This window comes from Equus przewalskii, chromosome 26 (assembly GCF_037783145.1).
Source record: "Equus przewalskii isolate Varuska chromosome 26, EquPr2, whole genome shotgun sequence".
In the NCBI taxonomy this organism is placed as follows: Eukaryota; Metazoa; Chordata; class Mammalia; order Perissodactyla; family Equidae; genus Equus; species Equus przewalskii.
The window spans coordinates 22,652,770-22,670,453 of NC_091856.1; the positions used below are offsets into that span (position 1 = coordinate 22,652,770).

The following is a 17,684-nucleotide window of genomic DNA, read 5'->3' on the forward strand; positions in this document are numbered from 1 at the left end:
TACAAAAACTTTTGTGGAACAACCAACCACAAAAACCTCAGAGATAAACAAAGTAAACAGTAATTTTTGTTCATGAGTCTAGAGTTGGTCAGTTCTGCTGTTCTGAATGACACTTGGTGGGTTCACTCAAGTGTCCATGGTCAACAACGTGTTGGCTAGGCAACTTTACAGATGTTAGGAGGGCTGTCTAGCATATCTGTGACCTTGCTGGGAAGACTGGGCTGACTCAAATCTTCCACTTGCCTCATTCTCTAGCAGACTATCCCAGGCATATCTTCATGGGGAAGGCTGAGCAGTAAGAGAGAAAGCTGAAACTCATAAACACATTTTGGAGTCTCTGCTTGTGTTGCATTCGTTACCTCTCTATTGACAAAGAAAGTTACAGGGTCAAGTCAGAACTTAGAGTGGGACATAAAAGTTACTGAGTGAGAGGCAACAGCAAAGGGTGGGGATACAGAGATGCCTTTAGCAGAGTCCGTCAATGCAATTGATCTACCACAGCATACTTTTTCCATTTAATCCTCATAAGAATTCTGTGACCATTGTAGAGATGAAGAAGCTTAGGGGTCATTTAATGTCACATCTTGTTTACATCACAGAGATATAAAGTTAGGAAGCCAGGACTTGAAGTCAAAGTAACTCTTGTCAGTCTATTGTCTGTGTTGGTTTGTCTGTTTCCTTTCCATGATCAAAGCTAGACTTCAATAGAATGAAGGCAGAGACTTATGAAAGTGAGGAATGTCGTGGCAGTCCAATGAACTGTAACCCAGGGAATGGTCAGATAAGAGCCCATATCAGGAAGTCTGCGTCAGCTGTGGGTACAAGAAGATAGGTAAAATACAGAAACGATGTGAGATTCAGTTAGAAAGTCAGAAAGAACCTATCTAGAATATTGTTATCAAGAAAGCAACATCAAGGTTGCTGAAAGAAGAGTTTGCAGGATCTAGGCATATACAGGAACCATAGCCAAGCAGTTAGGGATCAGGGCAGAGTTTCAAGTCAAGGAGATAATCAAGAAGTGGGCAAGGAAACTCAGCTTAAAACTAGTCATTGCCTTCCCAGTGCATTTTTTATGGAATCAACACTCTTAACATGGCCTCATATTTTCCTGAGTTGGCATCATTTTGGGCTTTTCTTCTACTTATTCTCCTCTCCCCAGCTTAATGTCAGATGTACCACGTTCTTTCCCATCTTATGGCATTTACACACAATCTTCCTTCTATCTCAGACACTTTTTCTTAACCTCTCACATTTTCTTTATTTGGCTAACTCTTACACACCCTTTAGTTTTTGGTTATGTTAGATTAGTTAAATGCTATCCTCTCACTCTAAGACACTTCCAGGGAACTCTGCAGTTCTTCTTCATAACACTTTTCATATTTGTACATATTTATTTCATCTTCCCTCTAGAGTAAGGGTTGGCAAACCTTTTCTGTAAAGAGCCAGATGATACATATTATAGGCATCATGGGCTATACGGTCTCCATGGCTACCAATTCACTCTGTTATTACAACCTGAAAGCAGCATTGGAAATGTGAGTGAATGGGCACGTCTGTGTTCCAATAAAACTTTATTTATAAAAACAGGTAGTGGACTCACTTTGATCTCTGGGCTATTGTTTGCTGACCCTTGCTCTGGAGTATAAACACTATGAGAGTTGATGGTTTGTCCATGTTGTTCATCATTGGGTTCCAGTAACCAGCATAGAAATGGCACACAGTAGGTATAAAAAAAATTTGTTGAATGAATAAAAAGTATAGTCTTACAGATTGGGCTATTCTTAGAGAATTAATATATCTGGGGTCTGTGACGTAGAGCTCAACACTTGAATTCAAGACTAGAACCACAACCTTACCTGCCTGCATAGCCAAGTATGGGGAATCATTCTCTAGACGTGTTTGGTTCAGAATCTGGAGTATATCTAGTCCTCAAGGTAATGCCCATCAAAATGTAAAAATAAACACAACTAGGGAAGGTCTGGATGGAGAAAATCAAGAATAGGCCTTGACTAGTCCAAGTGTCTAACTAGCACTTATTAGATTTGTACAACTGCCACAAAAAATTACCTCAAACTTGGTGGCTTAAAACAACACAAATGTGTTATTTTACTGTCTGTAGGTCAGAAGTCTAACGTGGGGTCTCAGTGGGTTAAAATCACCGTCTTAGCAAGGCTGCATTCCTTTCTAGAGGCTCTAGAGGAGCATCTGTTTTGAGTTCTCCTACATTCCTTGGTTCATGACTCCCTTCCTCCATTGTCGAAGTCAACAATGCTGCATCTCTCTGGCCATTTTTCCATAGTTGCATCTCTCTCTTGTTAGAAAATATTCTTTACTTTTAAAGACACATGTAATTAAACTGAACCCAGATAATAATCGGATATTCAATAAAAGGGTATGATTTAAAAATTTCCATGAATATCTAATTACTAGAAAAAATCTTACTTTTCACGTAAGCAATTTTATAAAATTGGCTGAAAAGAACAAAAATTATTGAATGAGAAGCTACTGTCTTCTTAATGCATTGAACATGGTTCTGAATTTTTTCCAGTTTTATTGAAATATAATTGACATAAAATGTTGCGTTACTCTAAGGCGTATAGCCTGTTGATTTGATAAACTTATATATTGCAAAACAGTTGTGACTGAAGCCTTAGATGACACTTCCATCCCATTAAAAATTGCCTTTTTTCTTTCGTGGTGAGAACATGTAACGTCTACTCTCTTAGCAATATATATTGTTACCTATAATCACCATGCCATGCGTTAGATCCCCAGAACTTATTTGTCTTAAACTGGAAGTTTGTACCCTTTGACCAACATCTTCCCATTTTTCTCATCCTCTAGCCTCTGATAACCACCATTCTACTCTGTTTTTATGAGATTCCATATATAAATGACATCATGCATTATTTGTCTTTATCTGTCTGACTTGTTTCACTTAGCATTAATACTCTCATGGACCATTCGTGTTGTCAGAAATGGCAGGATTTCCTTCTTTCTCATGGCTGAATAATATTCCCGTGTGTGTGTGTGTGTACGTATGTCTGTATATATCTCACATCTGCTTTAACCATTCATCTTTTGACACACACTTAGGTTGTTTTCATATGTTGGCTCTTGTGAATAATGCTTCTATGGACATGGGAGTGCAGATATCTCTTTGAGATCCTGTCTTTAATTTCCTTTGGATATATACCCATAAGTGGGATTGGTGGATCATATAGTAGTTGTATTTTTAATTTTTTTTTTAAACTTTATTTATTTATTTATTTATTTTTAGATTTTATTTTTTCCTTTTTCTCCCCAAAGCCCCCCGGTACATAGTTGTGTATTCTTCGTTGTGGGTTCTTCTAGTTGTGGCATGTGGGACACTGCCTCAGCGTGGTCTGACGAGCAGTGCCATGTCCGCGCCCAGGATTCGAACCAACGAAACACTGGGCCGCCTGCAGCTGAGCGCGCGAACTTAACCACTCGGCCACGGGGCCAGCCCCTGTATTTTTAATTTTTTGAAGAACTCCCATACTGTTTTCCATAGTGCCTGTATCAACTTACATTCCCACCAGAAGTGCACAAGTGTTCCGTTTTCTCCACATCTTCACCAACACTTGTTATCTCTTGTCTTTTTGAGAACAGCCATTCTAACATGTGTGAGACAATATCTTATTCTGGTCTTGATTTGCATTTCCCTAATGGTTAATTATGTCAGGCACATTTTCACATACCTGTTGCCCATTTATATATCTTCTTTGGAAAAATGTCTATATAGTTCCTGTGCCCATCTTTTAATTGGATTGTATTTTCTGCTATTGTGTTGTATGAGTTTATTATATATTTTGAATATTAACTGTTAATCACATATATGATTTGCAAATATTTTCTCTCATTTTGTAGGATGTTTTTTCATTCCATTGATTGTTTCTTTTGCACTGCAGAAGCTTTTAATTTGGTGTAGTCCCACTTGTTAATTTTGCTTTTGTTGTTTGTGTTTTAATATAATATAGAAATCCACGGGCAATGTAAGAATAAGAGAACAGAGAGACCACTAGGAACTTAATTCCTAAGAAAGCTGGAATATTTTTTAATCAGAAAAACCTGGGTTCAAATCTCAGTTTCTATCTTTTTATGACTGAGGCTTTATTATCATTACTGACTTCTGTGGATCTCAGTTCTTTCAACAGTAAAATGAGAATGATACTAACATTTACCTATAGATTTGTTATAAAAATTAAATAAGGTCATGTCTGTTAAGTATTTAGCATCAGATAATTGCTTTATAAATATTGGTTATTCTAACTACATACTAACTGAAGGACACAGGACACCAAGTTGGCCAAGGAGACATCAAATTCAGACATTCATGTTTCTCAGGGGTGGCTTGAAGGTATTAGCATTACAAAAGTAAGCCACAGAAGGAAAACACTGAGAAAGTGGAGTAAGCACGTTGATAAATGGTTCTAAGTAAAAGCAATTTCAGCCTGAGACCCTTAGGCTGTCTTCCCTCTCTTTGGGTGACTGTCAAATTCCAGAGATATGGCTCCTTATAGCAACAGACGTAGAGACAAATTATACTCTGGATAAGGTAGGATTTTCTTTAACTACACTTGAAGTCCACATGGGTCAACTTACCGTCAAAATAAAGCACAAGAAATCTTGATAAATTTAAAGCAAAAGACAGATTAAGGTGTAAGCATGTGTGTGCATGTGCATGTGTGCACAAATGAATGAATATATGTGTACACAGTTTAAGTAAAACAGATCTATTCTCGGAAGATAAATCCTGCTCTATCTTCCCCTTCTAGTATTTATGAAGTCAACCAGGCACTTTTCCAATGCACTTCATTCTCCATTGCCCATTTATTCCATTTGTTGACTCCTTGGGGGATCTCCAGAGAGCACCCATCAGTTGTGCCGATCATGCCTAGGGCTGCCCAACTGTCTATTAAGAATTTGATAGCATAAGCTCCTTTCAGATCCATTAGAAAGTAGTTCTTTCTTCCCAATGACTTCTGGTGGCAACTGGCTTCAAGAAACAGCTTAGGTGAGGTATTAGCCAATTTGTGAGATTTAAATTTCAAACAATAAAGGAAGTGAAAGAAAGCAAAAAAAAAAAAAACGCAAAACGAGAAAACTATTCCTAAGATAAAATACTATGCTTTTAGTGTACACTCTAACAATTTATCAAGTCAATTAACACATTTTTATTTGTAATAGTTCTTTGAATTTCACAGTGTTTCCTTCACATACATAAACCAAACTAAACAGCACAATAACCCAGACTCTAGGTAGAGTAGATTATATTGCACACATTTAATGGATGAAAAAAATTTGTAACCACATCTATCTAAATATTCAGACAGTACTTTCTACTGACTTTCTTTCTAAACTCACTTCTACTGAGTGTAACTTTCTTGAGAACAAGACAACATAAGAATTGAATACGGGATACTTGGATTTTAACCACAGTCCTGGGAGTTACTTGACTAATTTGAATAAATCACTGCAAGAATGTGTTAGCAATGATTCTCAATTTAGGGTATTAAAGTTCTCCTAAGTGCATATGACAAGGTGTAGGGGTGCACATTTCTATATGAATGCATAATATTTAACAGGAAATTTCTGCCTGGGGGCTGAGGTTGCTAAATTCTGTGCAAAGTATGGATAACACAATACAACCAGGAGCTACCCTGCCAAATTTGCCAAAATCTCACTTGTTGAGAGTCACTAGAGCAGATTATGAAACAGGTGCTTTTGAATAGTGATATATAGTTCTGTGACGTGAGAACTCACTCTCAATAATAGACAAGGGTCCTTTGGAGGAAAATGAACCCAGAAGATAAAAGAAAAGGTCAGGCTGTGAAGTCCAAAGAAAATATGTACTCAGAGTTCTTTCTTGATAGAGATGCTAATGGTAAAGTTCACAGAGATTAACCCCCACATATTAACACAGATAGATGTTAATTAGCACATTTTGATTTTAATAAGACTGTTACTAGCAATGTTATTCTGGGTTTTGTAAGTTTGGAGGAGTATGTGTGTGTGCATCCAGAAATTAAAAGTTAGAGGAATATCTGGAGAGAAGAGCTTATTCAAATCCTTACAAATGCATATGGAAACATGTCATGGAAACATATCATGGGAGCCTTCTGTGACTATGCCATCATGGAGGAACAAAGTGCTATGGTCTCCATGGTGGGAGGCAGTGGATTGACAGACTGATTTAGAGCCTGTTAACATAAATGAGAGGAGACAAGCCTGACCTATGCGCAACAGCCTCTCCACAAAGTTTAGACAAGGCAAAGATGTTTCTTTTCTCTCTGTCATTCTGTTTCTGTAGCCAACAGATGAGTATTTCATAGTGGAATAATTCAAAGTGAAAGAACCCATGGGTAATACAGCAACAGTCATCAAACATTCCTTAAGCCATTTGATCTCACTGGAGCATCCACATGCCACGTCTACCTTTTTGCAGACAAATTCCATGCATTCAGTTGGATTTAAATCTTTCTCTCCATTCTGCCTTTCTCGTGTCCCTAGATACTGATAGAATTATCTAGCATTGGGCAAAGCACTAGCATAAGTTTTAAAATAGGCCCTTTCATAGTCTGCATCAGCGTCTCCAGTCAGAACCTGATTAGTCCTACACCCAGAATTCCATATCCCTTTATTTATCAATGCCTAAGTAGTTTTATATAGAGTTAAGGATCTTGTAGTTGTATGCGTTTTCCACAAATTACGTTTTTTAAAAAAAAAATTAGCATTGACATTTATTGTAACTTTCAAATATGTGTCCCCAAAATATACAATATATGATCTTACATATATTAGGTCCCCAACAAATGCTTTTGCCATAAATAAAATCTCTTTGAATGTATGCTCTATTTGACCAGGAAGTCTCAGAATCTCAGGGGCTACCCTTGGAACTTAATTAATGGAGAAAAGCTTGAACATTCAACACTCATGAAACAACATTTATCCCAAATGATGGAAGTCAAACATAATATCTGTTTGCTTCACCTAAAATATTTCCAATTAGAGAGGGAAAAAACAATGAATAAAATTGTCACATACATCTTAATGCTATAAAGACATATACTCCACTTTTAATCTTTGTATGCATTCAACTTTCTGTTATACATTCCAGACTGGTTCATGTGGTTTGTAGAAATCAAATTCTGTTTGGATTCTTGGACAAATGATTAATGCTTTGCCATACCCTTAGAAAATCACATTCAGCACCACGGACAGAGCAGAATTGCTCCTTTCTGAACTACAGCTGTTTCCTGAATTATTTTTTCCTCTACTAACACATCCAGACACACGTCTGTCTCTTAATTGCAGGAGGGGTTGGTGCAAGACGTCTTGAATTTTAATGACGTATTTTAAAAGGAAAGAAATAGACTAAAAGCAGACTAGGGGAAACCTTAAGTACTTTTGCAGGATTCAAAAATTAACACCCCTGAAAGTATGTACAGACCTTCAGAGGCAAACATTGGTAAGATACAGATGAACAAATGGCCGGAGAGAGTATTAATGATTAACAAATAGAAGATATTAAATGAGGCACACAGATAACTATCAGAGAATAGGAGGATAAGACTGAAAGCGTTGTCATCGTATATGCATCAAGGCCTACTGGAGGAAGTGAAATTTACATTTGTGGGTAGCAAAAAATTGGAGAATTTCGTATTCTGGATGGAAAAGGAATTCTCAATATCTCCTAATACAGAAATGATAAACAATACCAGAATTGTGATTACCCTTTTTGAACAGACACAGAATTTGACAACCACATAGTATTGTTTTCATAATGCCTTAGAATTATGAATTATAAAATTTGGCAGACTAGTCTGTGACCAACATGTGAACTTGATTATAAAAGTGTATAATTTTCACCTATGTTGTGCATTTTTTATGGAGAAAGCAGTCACTTGGTTTTAGACTTGTGCTCATTTCTTTATGAACACTTGCATTTGTCATATATTTATTAAATTTCTAGTATGTTTTATGAATAGAAAATACTGTTTGACCACTGTGTACAAGATATAGTACTATGTGCTGCCCTTGGTTTATCTCATTTAATTTTTATTTAGTCACTCTTTGTGGGACATACTTTCTTCTTTCTGCATGTCATAGATACAAGAACTGAGACTTGGAGGGGTTATATACTTTCTCCAAAGTCAAGCAGTTGTTATGTGTGTGTATGTTTTTGTGAATTTTAACAGACACTTTTGTTGTATTTGCTATTTACTAAGAATTGTTTAAAACAATTTATAAGAATAAAATGAATCATTTTGTTAGTATTGTTATTACATTCATTTTTATAGATGTGGAAATGGAAGTTTCATAAGGTCAAGTTAACTTACCTAAGATCCCACATTTACAAAGTGATAAAATCATGATTGGATCCCAGGCAACCTGAATTCAAAATCCACACTCTTAACCAACACCCTAAGCTTTTTGTAAAAGTCACTTTAACAAATACCTTAAACTATTCTTCTTAACTATTTCCTGCTCACATCCATCCTGAATATCCCTTGTAATGCAAGGGACTTCGAACCATCACTTAATCATTATGTATAATCAAGTTTTTGTCACGTCAACTTTTCATTTCTTTAGTGGCTTGGGAAGCCACTTCATTGCTTCCAAAAGTACTTGGAATCTCAGTTCAGGTGTCCTGAGAACTACAGGACAATCAATGTAGTTTTCCTGTAATCATGGGCATCGTTGTCTACCACCGAAATTCAAGCCCTCTAGCCTGCTCCCCCCCACAACCCCTATGCATACACACATGCAATTGTGTATCTTATTGTGCACTTTTGTTTATAATAATCTATGCTTCCTGTTTTCTAAAATTTCTCTTGACTCCTATTTCTGTGCCAGTGATAACTTCAACTCTGTTATAAATGCTTCCTTTATATCAGAAAGCTTCTCACAGAATGTTCCCTCACCTTCCTTTGTTTCTGAAACCAACTCTCCCCTGACAACACTTCTTCTCTGAAGCCTGTTTATTATTTCTCACCTGATGGTCTCTGAGGTGATGTCACCATTCTCTACCTTGTCTTTGCTTCTATTACAAATCTTTCTTATGCTGTCTTATAAAAAGCTCTGCTTTGTGTCTCACAATCTCCAGCTGTGCATTTTGTTGATTTATGGGCCCTTTATAGGATCTTATATAAATAACTGACCCATTCCTTTCCAAAATGCACAAATGTTTTTAAAACAGTATTTGAGTCCCTAGCTATAAATACATGAGTCTCAACAGTATCTGCATGAACCCTTTGACCAGAACTCCTGGTTCTAAGCACCCTTTGCTACTCGTAAATGTCATATATTGGATATGATTTCACTGCACACGTCATTTAGGACCTGGATTTTTGTCTTCCCCTGAACTCCACCTCTCTCCTTCAATCTGAGCCTGATTATCAATACAACCATACTACACTCAGCATTTCTCAATCTCTTTGAATCAAACAGACTTCAGAGTAATTCACTTAAGCATCCCACAGTAGAGCATACCATTATCCAAAAATATCAGCATCAAATATTTATTGATCTCCAATTATATATGGGAGATACGATAATAGTTAGCATTTATTGATGCAATATGATAGACATTGTACTAAGCAACTTACGTCTATTAACTCTTAACCCCCATCATAATCACTGTTAATATTTCTGGGGGGTTTTTAATGAAGAAAGTAAACTAATATTGGTTAAATCACCCATCCAAGTTTACATACCTATAAGTAGACGGAAGCTTGGACTTAAACCAAGAAAAATGTGGCTGTGGGGCCCATATTCCCAACTATATCACTTCTGTGCAAGCTTTGCTGCCTAATGAGAAATTCATGTAAGTAGACAAGTCAATTGTGCTAAATAAATAAACAATCTAATTGCTATTTGATATAGTTGTAGACTGCCTACACAGACCCTAAAATATAGAAGGCAATCATAAATATGAGTAACTTTTCTTTCCACGTTCTTCAGGGGAACTTCACAGAAAGATTATTCAGAAAAAAAGGAGCTTACAGCAACTATTTAGACACTGAAGAAGAGATTTTAAGTGTTTGAAGATTTTAGATGTGCATATTTTAGATCTTCAGCTCTACGTGCGGAGATTTATACACACTGTATCTTATCTTTGCCAGACTGAAATTTCTCATCCAAGCTCCATTTGTTGAGAACCTGAAACCCTGAGAATATTTCCTTTGACAAAATCCCAACAGCTCTTAAATCATCTATCTTCAAGGAAAGTGAAAGAGAAGAGACACATTGGAGGTATGAAGGAGAAATATCATTTTGAGAGACAGAATCTCCAGGGAAATTGGGCTGTTCTGTTAAAATGAATTTATTGGCCCCTCATGATGCCACCCTTGCTAACACCATGCATTGTTTACTCTGTTCTTTTATTCCTTGTCCCTGGGAGGAAATATGGTATTGTGCTTGCCTTTTAAGTGATTTCAAAACATCTATTCACTACCCACTCTTAACTGTTCTGCCTACTACTCCCTGATCTGCCATCTCTAAGTACCATCTTATGCTGGCATTTTTTTTTCACAACAACTCTCAAATATCCCAGAACATCTAAAGAAAGCAAAGTTACTTAGCCTGGCATGCAAAACCCTGAAAATCAGATTTTCTATATTTTCCAATTGTTCCAATAGGATCTAATATCAATTTACCATAGAAGCTGTTCTTGCTTATTCATTTATTTCCATCTATTTTTACCTTGCTTAATTAATCAAGATACGAAATTTTAAAGGTTTTTTTTTTTTTCCTGCTGATATTCTCTTTCTACCTTGCCATAAGATCTCCTGATCATCTAGACTCTATGGCTTACAAATTGACAACTCCAGTTTAGAACTGTACTCTGAATTACAGATCCATTTGTGTAACTGCCTGATTTGTATATACACTTCCATGAAACTCGCTGTTTATTCTAAGATAGGTTACTTCAATTCTCTTTACTTTTGTTTCCTCATTTGTAAAATGAGGAGACTGGTCCATCTCACACCCAGGGCTGTTCTGAAGATTAAAACAGCCAAGTTCTATAAAATGCCTAGAAGAGTGTCTGACACATAATAAGTGTTATATAAGTGTTACTACTATTGGTATTTTCATGTTTAATGTTGCAATCATACTATGTCCAACCTACAGTACTTGGCCATCACTAATAACACGCACAAGCATCGTTTCTTCTCACGTCTTTCCTACTTAAACAATACTTCTGTGCTTTAATTGTTCTGACCCAAACTTCAACATTATCTTGATGGTTCATTTTCCCTCACACCACTCATATTTAATTTATCACCAAGTTGTTGCTATTGTAACTCAGAAAAGAACATCTCAAGTCCATTTACTTCTCTTGTTTTCCACTTCTACCACCATATGAAAGTCATTATTATCTCTCACACGGACCATTACAATGGCTTACTAATAGGTTTCTTTGCTTCCGTTCTTTCCACTTCTGTTCATGAAAGAGCCAGAGTGATTATATAAAATATAAATTTAAACTTTGAGAATTCATTCATTGTTTCTAGAATACATTTTACCATGGCATAGAGAATATTCAGAATTTGCTTCTATGTTATTTCCAACTTCATTTGATAGCTATTTTCCCTGAATCTCACTGGATCCTATACTCATTAACCTTCTTTCTCTCTCTCTAACATGCGAAGGTCTCTCCTACATCTGAGATGTTGAAAATTATATTTCATTTGTCTGGAAAGTGATTTTATACACTTTTTTGTACATCTGTCCAATTTTCATAATGGCTCACGATTGTGTGATCTCACAATTATATCAAATCTCATATAAAATGCCACCTCCTCAGAGAGGATTTATCTGATCATTCTACTTAAAGCGAACTCTCCCTGTTAGACTGCATCTTATTATCTTATTGTTTTCACAGCACATTGTTTTTTTTAATGATCTTGTTGATTTATAATGTACCTTTTAATGAGTTCCCGCTAGAATATAAGTTCCATTAGGGCAGGAGTCTTGTCTGTGTTACTCGTTGCTGCATCTCCATCATCTTGTCCTCAATGAATATTTACTGAATGAATGAAAGACCCATATTATCTTTCCATTTGAACATCCTCTATGCCATTCAATTGTGAAATAATTTCTTATAATGTGTGATGCATTAAAATTTCCCTCAATTTGAACTTGTTGCTTACTTTCTTAGTCCTTATTCCTCTTCTAGATTCTATGTCTCCTCAAAAAATGGCTTCTTCATTTTTACCATTATATTCCAAGTGAAAAGCACATGGTCTGACAGATCATGATGCTCAGTAAATGATTAATCAGTGACTGAATAGCCTGTGTTTGGAATATAGTGTATGTGATCATCCAATCACTCATTTAATCAACATATATTAAACATACTCTATGTTAAGCAAACTCTAAGCCCTGAAGAAACAAGAATGTTTAAGACAGGCATGGTTTCTGCCTATATCATGGAGCTTATAGTCTATGCTGGGCTTTCTCAACTATTGACACTATTGCCACTTGGAGCTGGATAATTCTTTGTTAGGGGGTCTCTCTGTTGTATTGTAGGAGGTTTGGCAGCATTCCTGACTTCTACTCACTAGATGCCTGTAATATGCTTCCCCTCTCCCAGCTTTGATAACCAAAAGTATCTTTGGACATTGGCAAATGTCCCCTGGAGGGCAAAAATCACCTCTGGTTGATAACCACTGCTCTACTGAAAGAGACAGATGTTGCTATGTATGCAGAGATGCATGTAACTACAAATTTTGATTAATGCCATGGAAAAAGTAAAAGCTAAAATGCAAGATTCTAAATGGGGGGACTGATTTATATTGGTGGGTGCAGATTGTCAATGGATTAAATGTTACTGATGATAAGTGATATTTAGACTTTGGTCTGTAGGAAGACAGGTAAAGAGTTGGAAGAAGAAGTTTTAAGGCAGAAGGAAGAACATGTGTAGAAGCCTGAAGCTTGACAAAGTTTGGTTTATGCAGAGAACTGGTGCATAACGACTGAGGTGCAAGGTGGCATGGAAGGGAGCTGGGAAGTTAGGCAGAGGCAAGATCATGCAGGCTACTGTGAATCATTACGAATTTAGGTGTTTATGTTAAGATTAATGAGAAGAATTTAGGCTTTTAAGCAGCAGGGGTGGAACAGGGGAATCCAAAACCGAATTGGATTTCTGTAAACATATCTTGTGGCAGGATTTAGGGTGACAGAGAATGGTGTTTTAATTTGGAGGGATGGTGTTTGACATAGAGAAAAGTGGATGACTGATAAAATCAACTTGCGTATATGGATGAAGAATTAGTTGGATTCATAAATTTCCCAGGGGAAAATATCCTCCAATGTGAAGATGTCCTGGGTTGGGAAGACCAAGGGGATTTTTTTTTAGGAAACTTTGGAGCATATTTACCAACTTTCCTCCTTTGTCTCTTTCACACTCAGTCCAGCTCCTGTGTCAGTCTAAAGGTTTCTTTCTTGCACACATCACAGATGGTTCCCACTCTTTCTCTTCTCTGGAGAGACCACGACTCCTTGTTGCCCCAGGTGTGAGCATGTGTGTGTGTGTTCAGTATGGAGAGTGGGGAGCAAGTCAAGTGGAATGAGTTCCAGAGTCTAGGGACCTGAAGCACGAATGATCACAGGGTAAATTGTGGGTTGTTTCCGTTAGCCCTCCACCTGCTTTGAGTTGTGCTGTTAATTAGCAATGCGAGTGCAAGCTGACAGCTTTGGCAGGGAGCAGTAATGCAGTGGGAGGTGAGGGAAGGCAGTCTTGCCGGGGAAGTTGTTCCTGATTTATAAATACACCTGATTATTATGGTGGCGCCCATGTGTGATTTCATAGTTAAGGGTCTGTCAGTTGTCCTCATCCAAACCCTTTGTTTTCATAGATTTCTAACACAATGAAAGAAATTCACTCCATCTCCAGACTCAGCATACAAACCAAGTGTTGTTTTCAAACATTAAAAAAACCCTATTAGATTCACATTTACGAGGAAATAAAGACAGGTTACTGAGTTAGTTCAACTAAAAATTATTTATCATGTTTTAGTTTGTTGGTTTTTAATTAGACCAAGCAGTGTCTTAACTGGAATGGAAAACAGCAATCAATTGCTTCAGCCATCTTAAAAAGATGGGTACAGTGAGGCTTCCTCCTGAGAATTTAGAAAATGCTTTCATTCATTTGTATATCCAGCCAATGGTCACTTACTGGACATTTACTTAGCACTGAGCTCTTGGCAAGGAAAGGGGCAGACAGAACAAATAGCAAGGTAAAGTTGTTGTCTTGGAGTAGCTTAAAATTTGGAGGGACACAAATTTAATCATTACATCCATGGCAAAAAAACAAAACCAAGCAAACAAACTCAAACACAGAAATGTGAATATTGTGAGCACTAGAAAGAAAAGTGCCTGGCACTGATGTGCATCTAGAAAAGAAGAAATGGTAAAAAATATATATATGTATGTATGTATATGTAAAGGAAGAAAGGAAAGGTGAGAGTAATACACTTGTGTTTCTATGTTATTGAACCATAGTAATAGTAGTGAGAAAGGATTTGCATTTTCAAGCTGTTTTGATAAAGAACCTGTCTGTTTCCTTACTGCTGTGAAGTAAACATCACAGGGGAGTGGAAATGGGCAGGGAACTTACCTAGGACAGAATTCAGGTCTCCCTCTCTCACGTTCCCCAAGAAGAGATAAGACCTTTCTCTTTGTTTTTTTGCTTACGTGTAACCCTGCCAATCCCTGAATGAAGGGGAAATCACTTTAGCTGTTACTAATTATCTGAACTTGGTTTATAGGCAGGATCTTTCTAGATCCACCAAGGGCAATTTTGAGAAAAATTTTAAAAAATAAAAATAAGATTTTTTTATTATTATTATTTTTTGCCGGGGAAGATTAACCCTGAGCTAACATTTGTGCCAACCTTTCTCTACTTCACACGAATGATGTAGGTGGGGGCCCAGGATCCAAACCTGCAATCCCAGGCTGCTGAAGTGGAGCGTGTTGACTTAACCACTACGCCACAGGGCAGGCCTCAAAAATGAGGCTTTTTAATTAATAAAAGTGGTATAGACAAGAAGCCTGGTGAGGCTAGGGAGGGATATTTTAAAAGTCTGAATATCAGACAAGTGTTCAGAACTGAGAAAATAGACCCCAGCTGGGATGGCTGCTCGTGAAGAAATTAACACAGAGGCTGAGAGAAGGATCTCCAGAAAGTCCATGACTTGAGCTTAGCATCTCTATTGGCTCAACATCCTTGTCAGTTGGTGGCTCCATTCTCATGAGATTAGGCTATTTGCCACTCAAAAACCTGCTTCTTTTTCTCGTTAGATGTTTAAACTTCCCATACGAACACCTCATTCAATTAACATCAATCATTCTTACTATCCAACAGCCAAGAGGGAAAATGATATCCAGTCTATGAGCTTTTCTTTGCCTTGTAAGGATCTCTCCCTACAGTGCCACCAAAGCTGACAATAGATTAAAGAGAAACCCTGGACATAATGTGGGAAAGAGCTCCCACACTTGAACTTGGGGGCAGGAGGCTGAACTGAGCATGCCAGAGTACCTGAGACAGTGGGGAAGGTTAGAATTATCACAACTTTTAACATCAATCACACTCTTATTATGTGCAAGTCACTGTATTCATCATTGCATGCATTATCTTATTTAATAGGCTTAAATTCCTTTTTTATCATAATCATATACTTAAGAAAACTGAGACACACAAAGAAGAAATTTTCTCAAAGTCATATACCTACTTAGTAATAGATAATTCAAACTGACTGTTGAACTTCAACATCAACATTTTTTTCATTTTCTTTTCTGTAACTTATCCTTCCAGCATCACTACATCTTCTTTGTAAAATGAGAAAATCGAGCATCCTTGTGTCTTGTTTCTTAGTCTTTGTTACAAGGGCTTCTCTTTTTCTAGAGCAGTGTTTTCCCAAAGTGTATTCCTTAGAACATTTACTCAAAGGGATATTAATAACCATTCTCTTTGAGGTTGGAGTAGGTAAAAAGTTATCTGTGATAAAAAAAAAAAAAAGCTTAAAACATGATGGAGTAAAGAGTCACATTTTTGTAACTGCAGGATTCCTCAGAACATTTAAAATTCTAATGTGAACTGAACATCTATGGAAGAAGGAGAGGCTGTGAATTTTAAATGTAGGATTAGCAAACATAGTTGAGTCCACAGAATCTTTTTTTTTTTTTTATCATTTTCTTGTGTACTTATGACTTTTTTTTGCTATGGAATACATTTTGGGCCAGATTGGCAGACAGGAATCAAGTTCACATTTATTAACACAGACTTTAACCCCTCTTCCCTCAAGCTCCAGCTCCTGACAGCCTCTCTTGCCTGGTTCTTTACTGTACACAAATACACACATCTACACAGCCCTCCGTCATTTTTCCCCAGCTCTCAACATGGACACACATAGCACCTCTGGGTTCCTTGGAGACAATGGTCGGTTTATCACGTCCGAATGTTTTCAAAGAACGTAACCTTTTCCTAGATTGCCTTTTCAACCTCCTATTAGGACCCCTGTAACAAGTGTGTATTCAACTTTCCATGACTCTGCTCAAATGCTACCTCCTCTTGAACCCACTCCTGAGGAAATTTTAAAACACCACCTCAGCCCTTCCCTTCCGCGAGTGTGCCTTTCTTTATGTCTTGGTTAACACACCAATGAAGACCTTAACTCTGCTGGGAATTAAGGGCTTTCTTTTGTATCTGAGCTTTTTGGGGGATCTTGGTCCAGATCCCACATTAATTCTGGAGAACAGTATCTATTTATAATGGCATTAGAGTATTAGAAATGCTAAGGATACAAGTGAAGTCTGATTAGATTCTCGTTTTCTCATTGCCATCAAACACAGGACAATTTTTGTAAACCTATAACCCACCTAATGTGATCATAGCTAACCTATTCCCCAGTTTAATCCTATCCACATAACCTTGTCCCCAGCCTAATGCTATCCTAGACATTATATCACCAAACCAATCCCAGCCTTATAACCCATTGGCCCATTAATATACTTCTAATCATTCCTTTATAAAACACAACCCACCCAAACAACCCTATAACCTTTCTAATGGATTCAGAACCAGCCAATTACCAAACTTGATCTCATCTGCATAGTTCCCATCACCTCTTAATGAGCTCTAACTGGCCCTGCAAGTTTCAGCATGAACAAAAGCTATTTCATTCAATTTGTGGCCTTTTATTTGATTTTTTTGAACATCAAATACTGTATCTTTTTTTTTTTAAGTCCATTTTTTTCCAACCCGTCCAATTCTCTTTTTTCCTACTGGAGAAAGGTGGAATATTCCCTAACATTATAGTTCATTATCTTTCCCAAAAGTGTTTGAGAGGAGTTGATTAAAATACATATATTTTCAGGTTCCACCACTGCATTTACATTCTCCATTGGAATAAATGGGGGCTTTCTCATGTGTGACTGAGGACAGGCCCTGAATTATTTATTTCAGTAAATACTTATAAAAAACTCACTTTAGGGTTGCACGTAGACCCACGGGCCTTTCCTCATGGGGTTAGATGGAACTGAGCTCAAAACATTCCATGAGAAATATTCTTTCCAGTAAGTTTCCACAGCAAACCAGATAGAATTAAGAAAAAGAAAAAGCAAGGCACATATGAGGCAGATAACAAGTTAGTATC

General features: G+C 37.1%; 2 long non-coding RNA genes across 8 annotated transcripts in view; one reads left to right on the forward strand and one right to left on the reverse strand.

Annotated features, from left to right (window-relative positions):
* LOC139079725 (uncharacterized) overlaps window positions 1-17,684 on the reverse strand; it is an 85,078-nt gene that overhangs the window by 22,219 nt on the left and 45,175 nt on the right. For 2 of the 7 annotated variants that reach the window (XR_011533610.1, XR_011533609.1), the window contains exons 4-6: window positions 17,517-17,597; window positions 15,762-16,027; window positions 11,953-12,055 (exon numbers count right to left, since the gene is read on the reverse strand). The exons of 3 other annotated variants lie outside the window; for them this stretch is intronic. This is a non-coding gene — a long non-coding RNA (uncharacterized lncRNA). The remainder of the gene's footprint in view (window positions 1-11,952; window positions 12,056-15,761; window positions 16,028-17,516; window positions 17,598-17,684) is intronic. 2 more of the 7 variants (XR_011533606.1, XR_011533608.1) reach the window with 1 other exon arrangement.
* The window catches only part of LOC139079727 (uncharacterized), a 66,500-nt gene that overhangs the window by 443 nt on the left and 48,373 nt on the right, over window positions 1-17,684 (forward strand). The window contains exon 2 of the long non-coding RNA XR_011533613.1: window positions 10,149-10,278. This is a non-coding gene — a long non-coding RNA (uncharacterized lncRNA). The remainder of the gene's footprint in view (window positions 1-10,148; window positions 10,279-17,684) is intronic.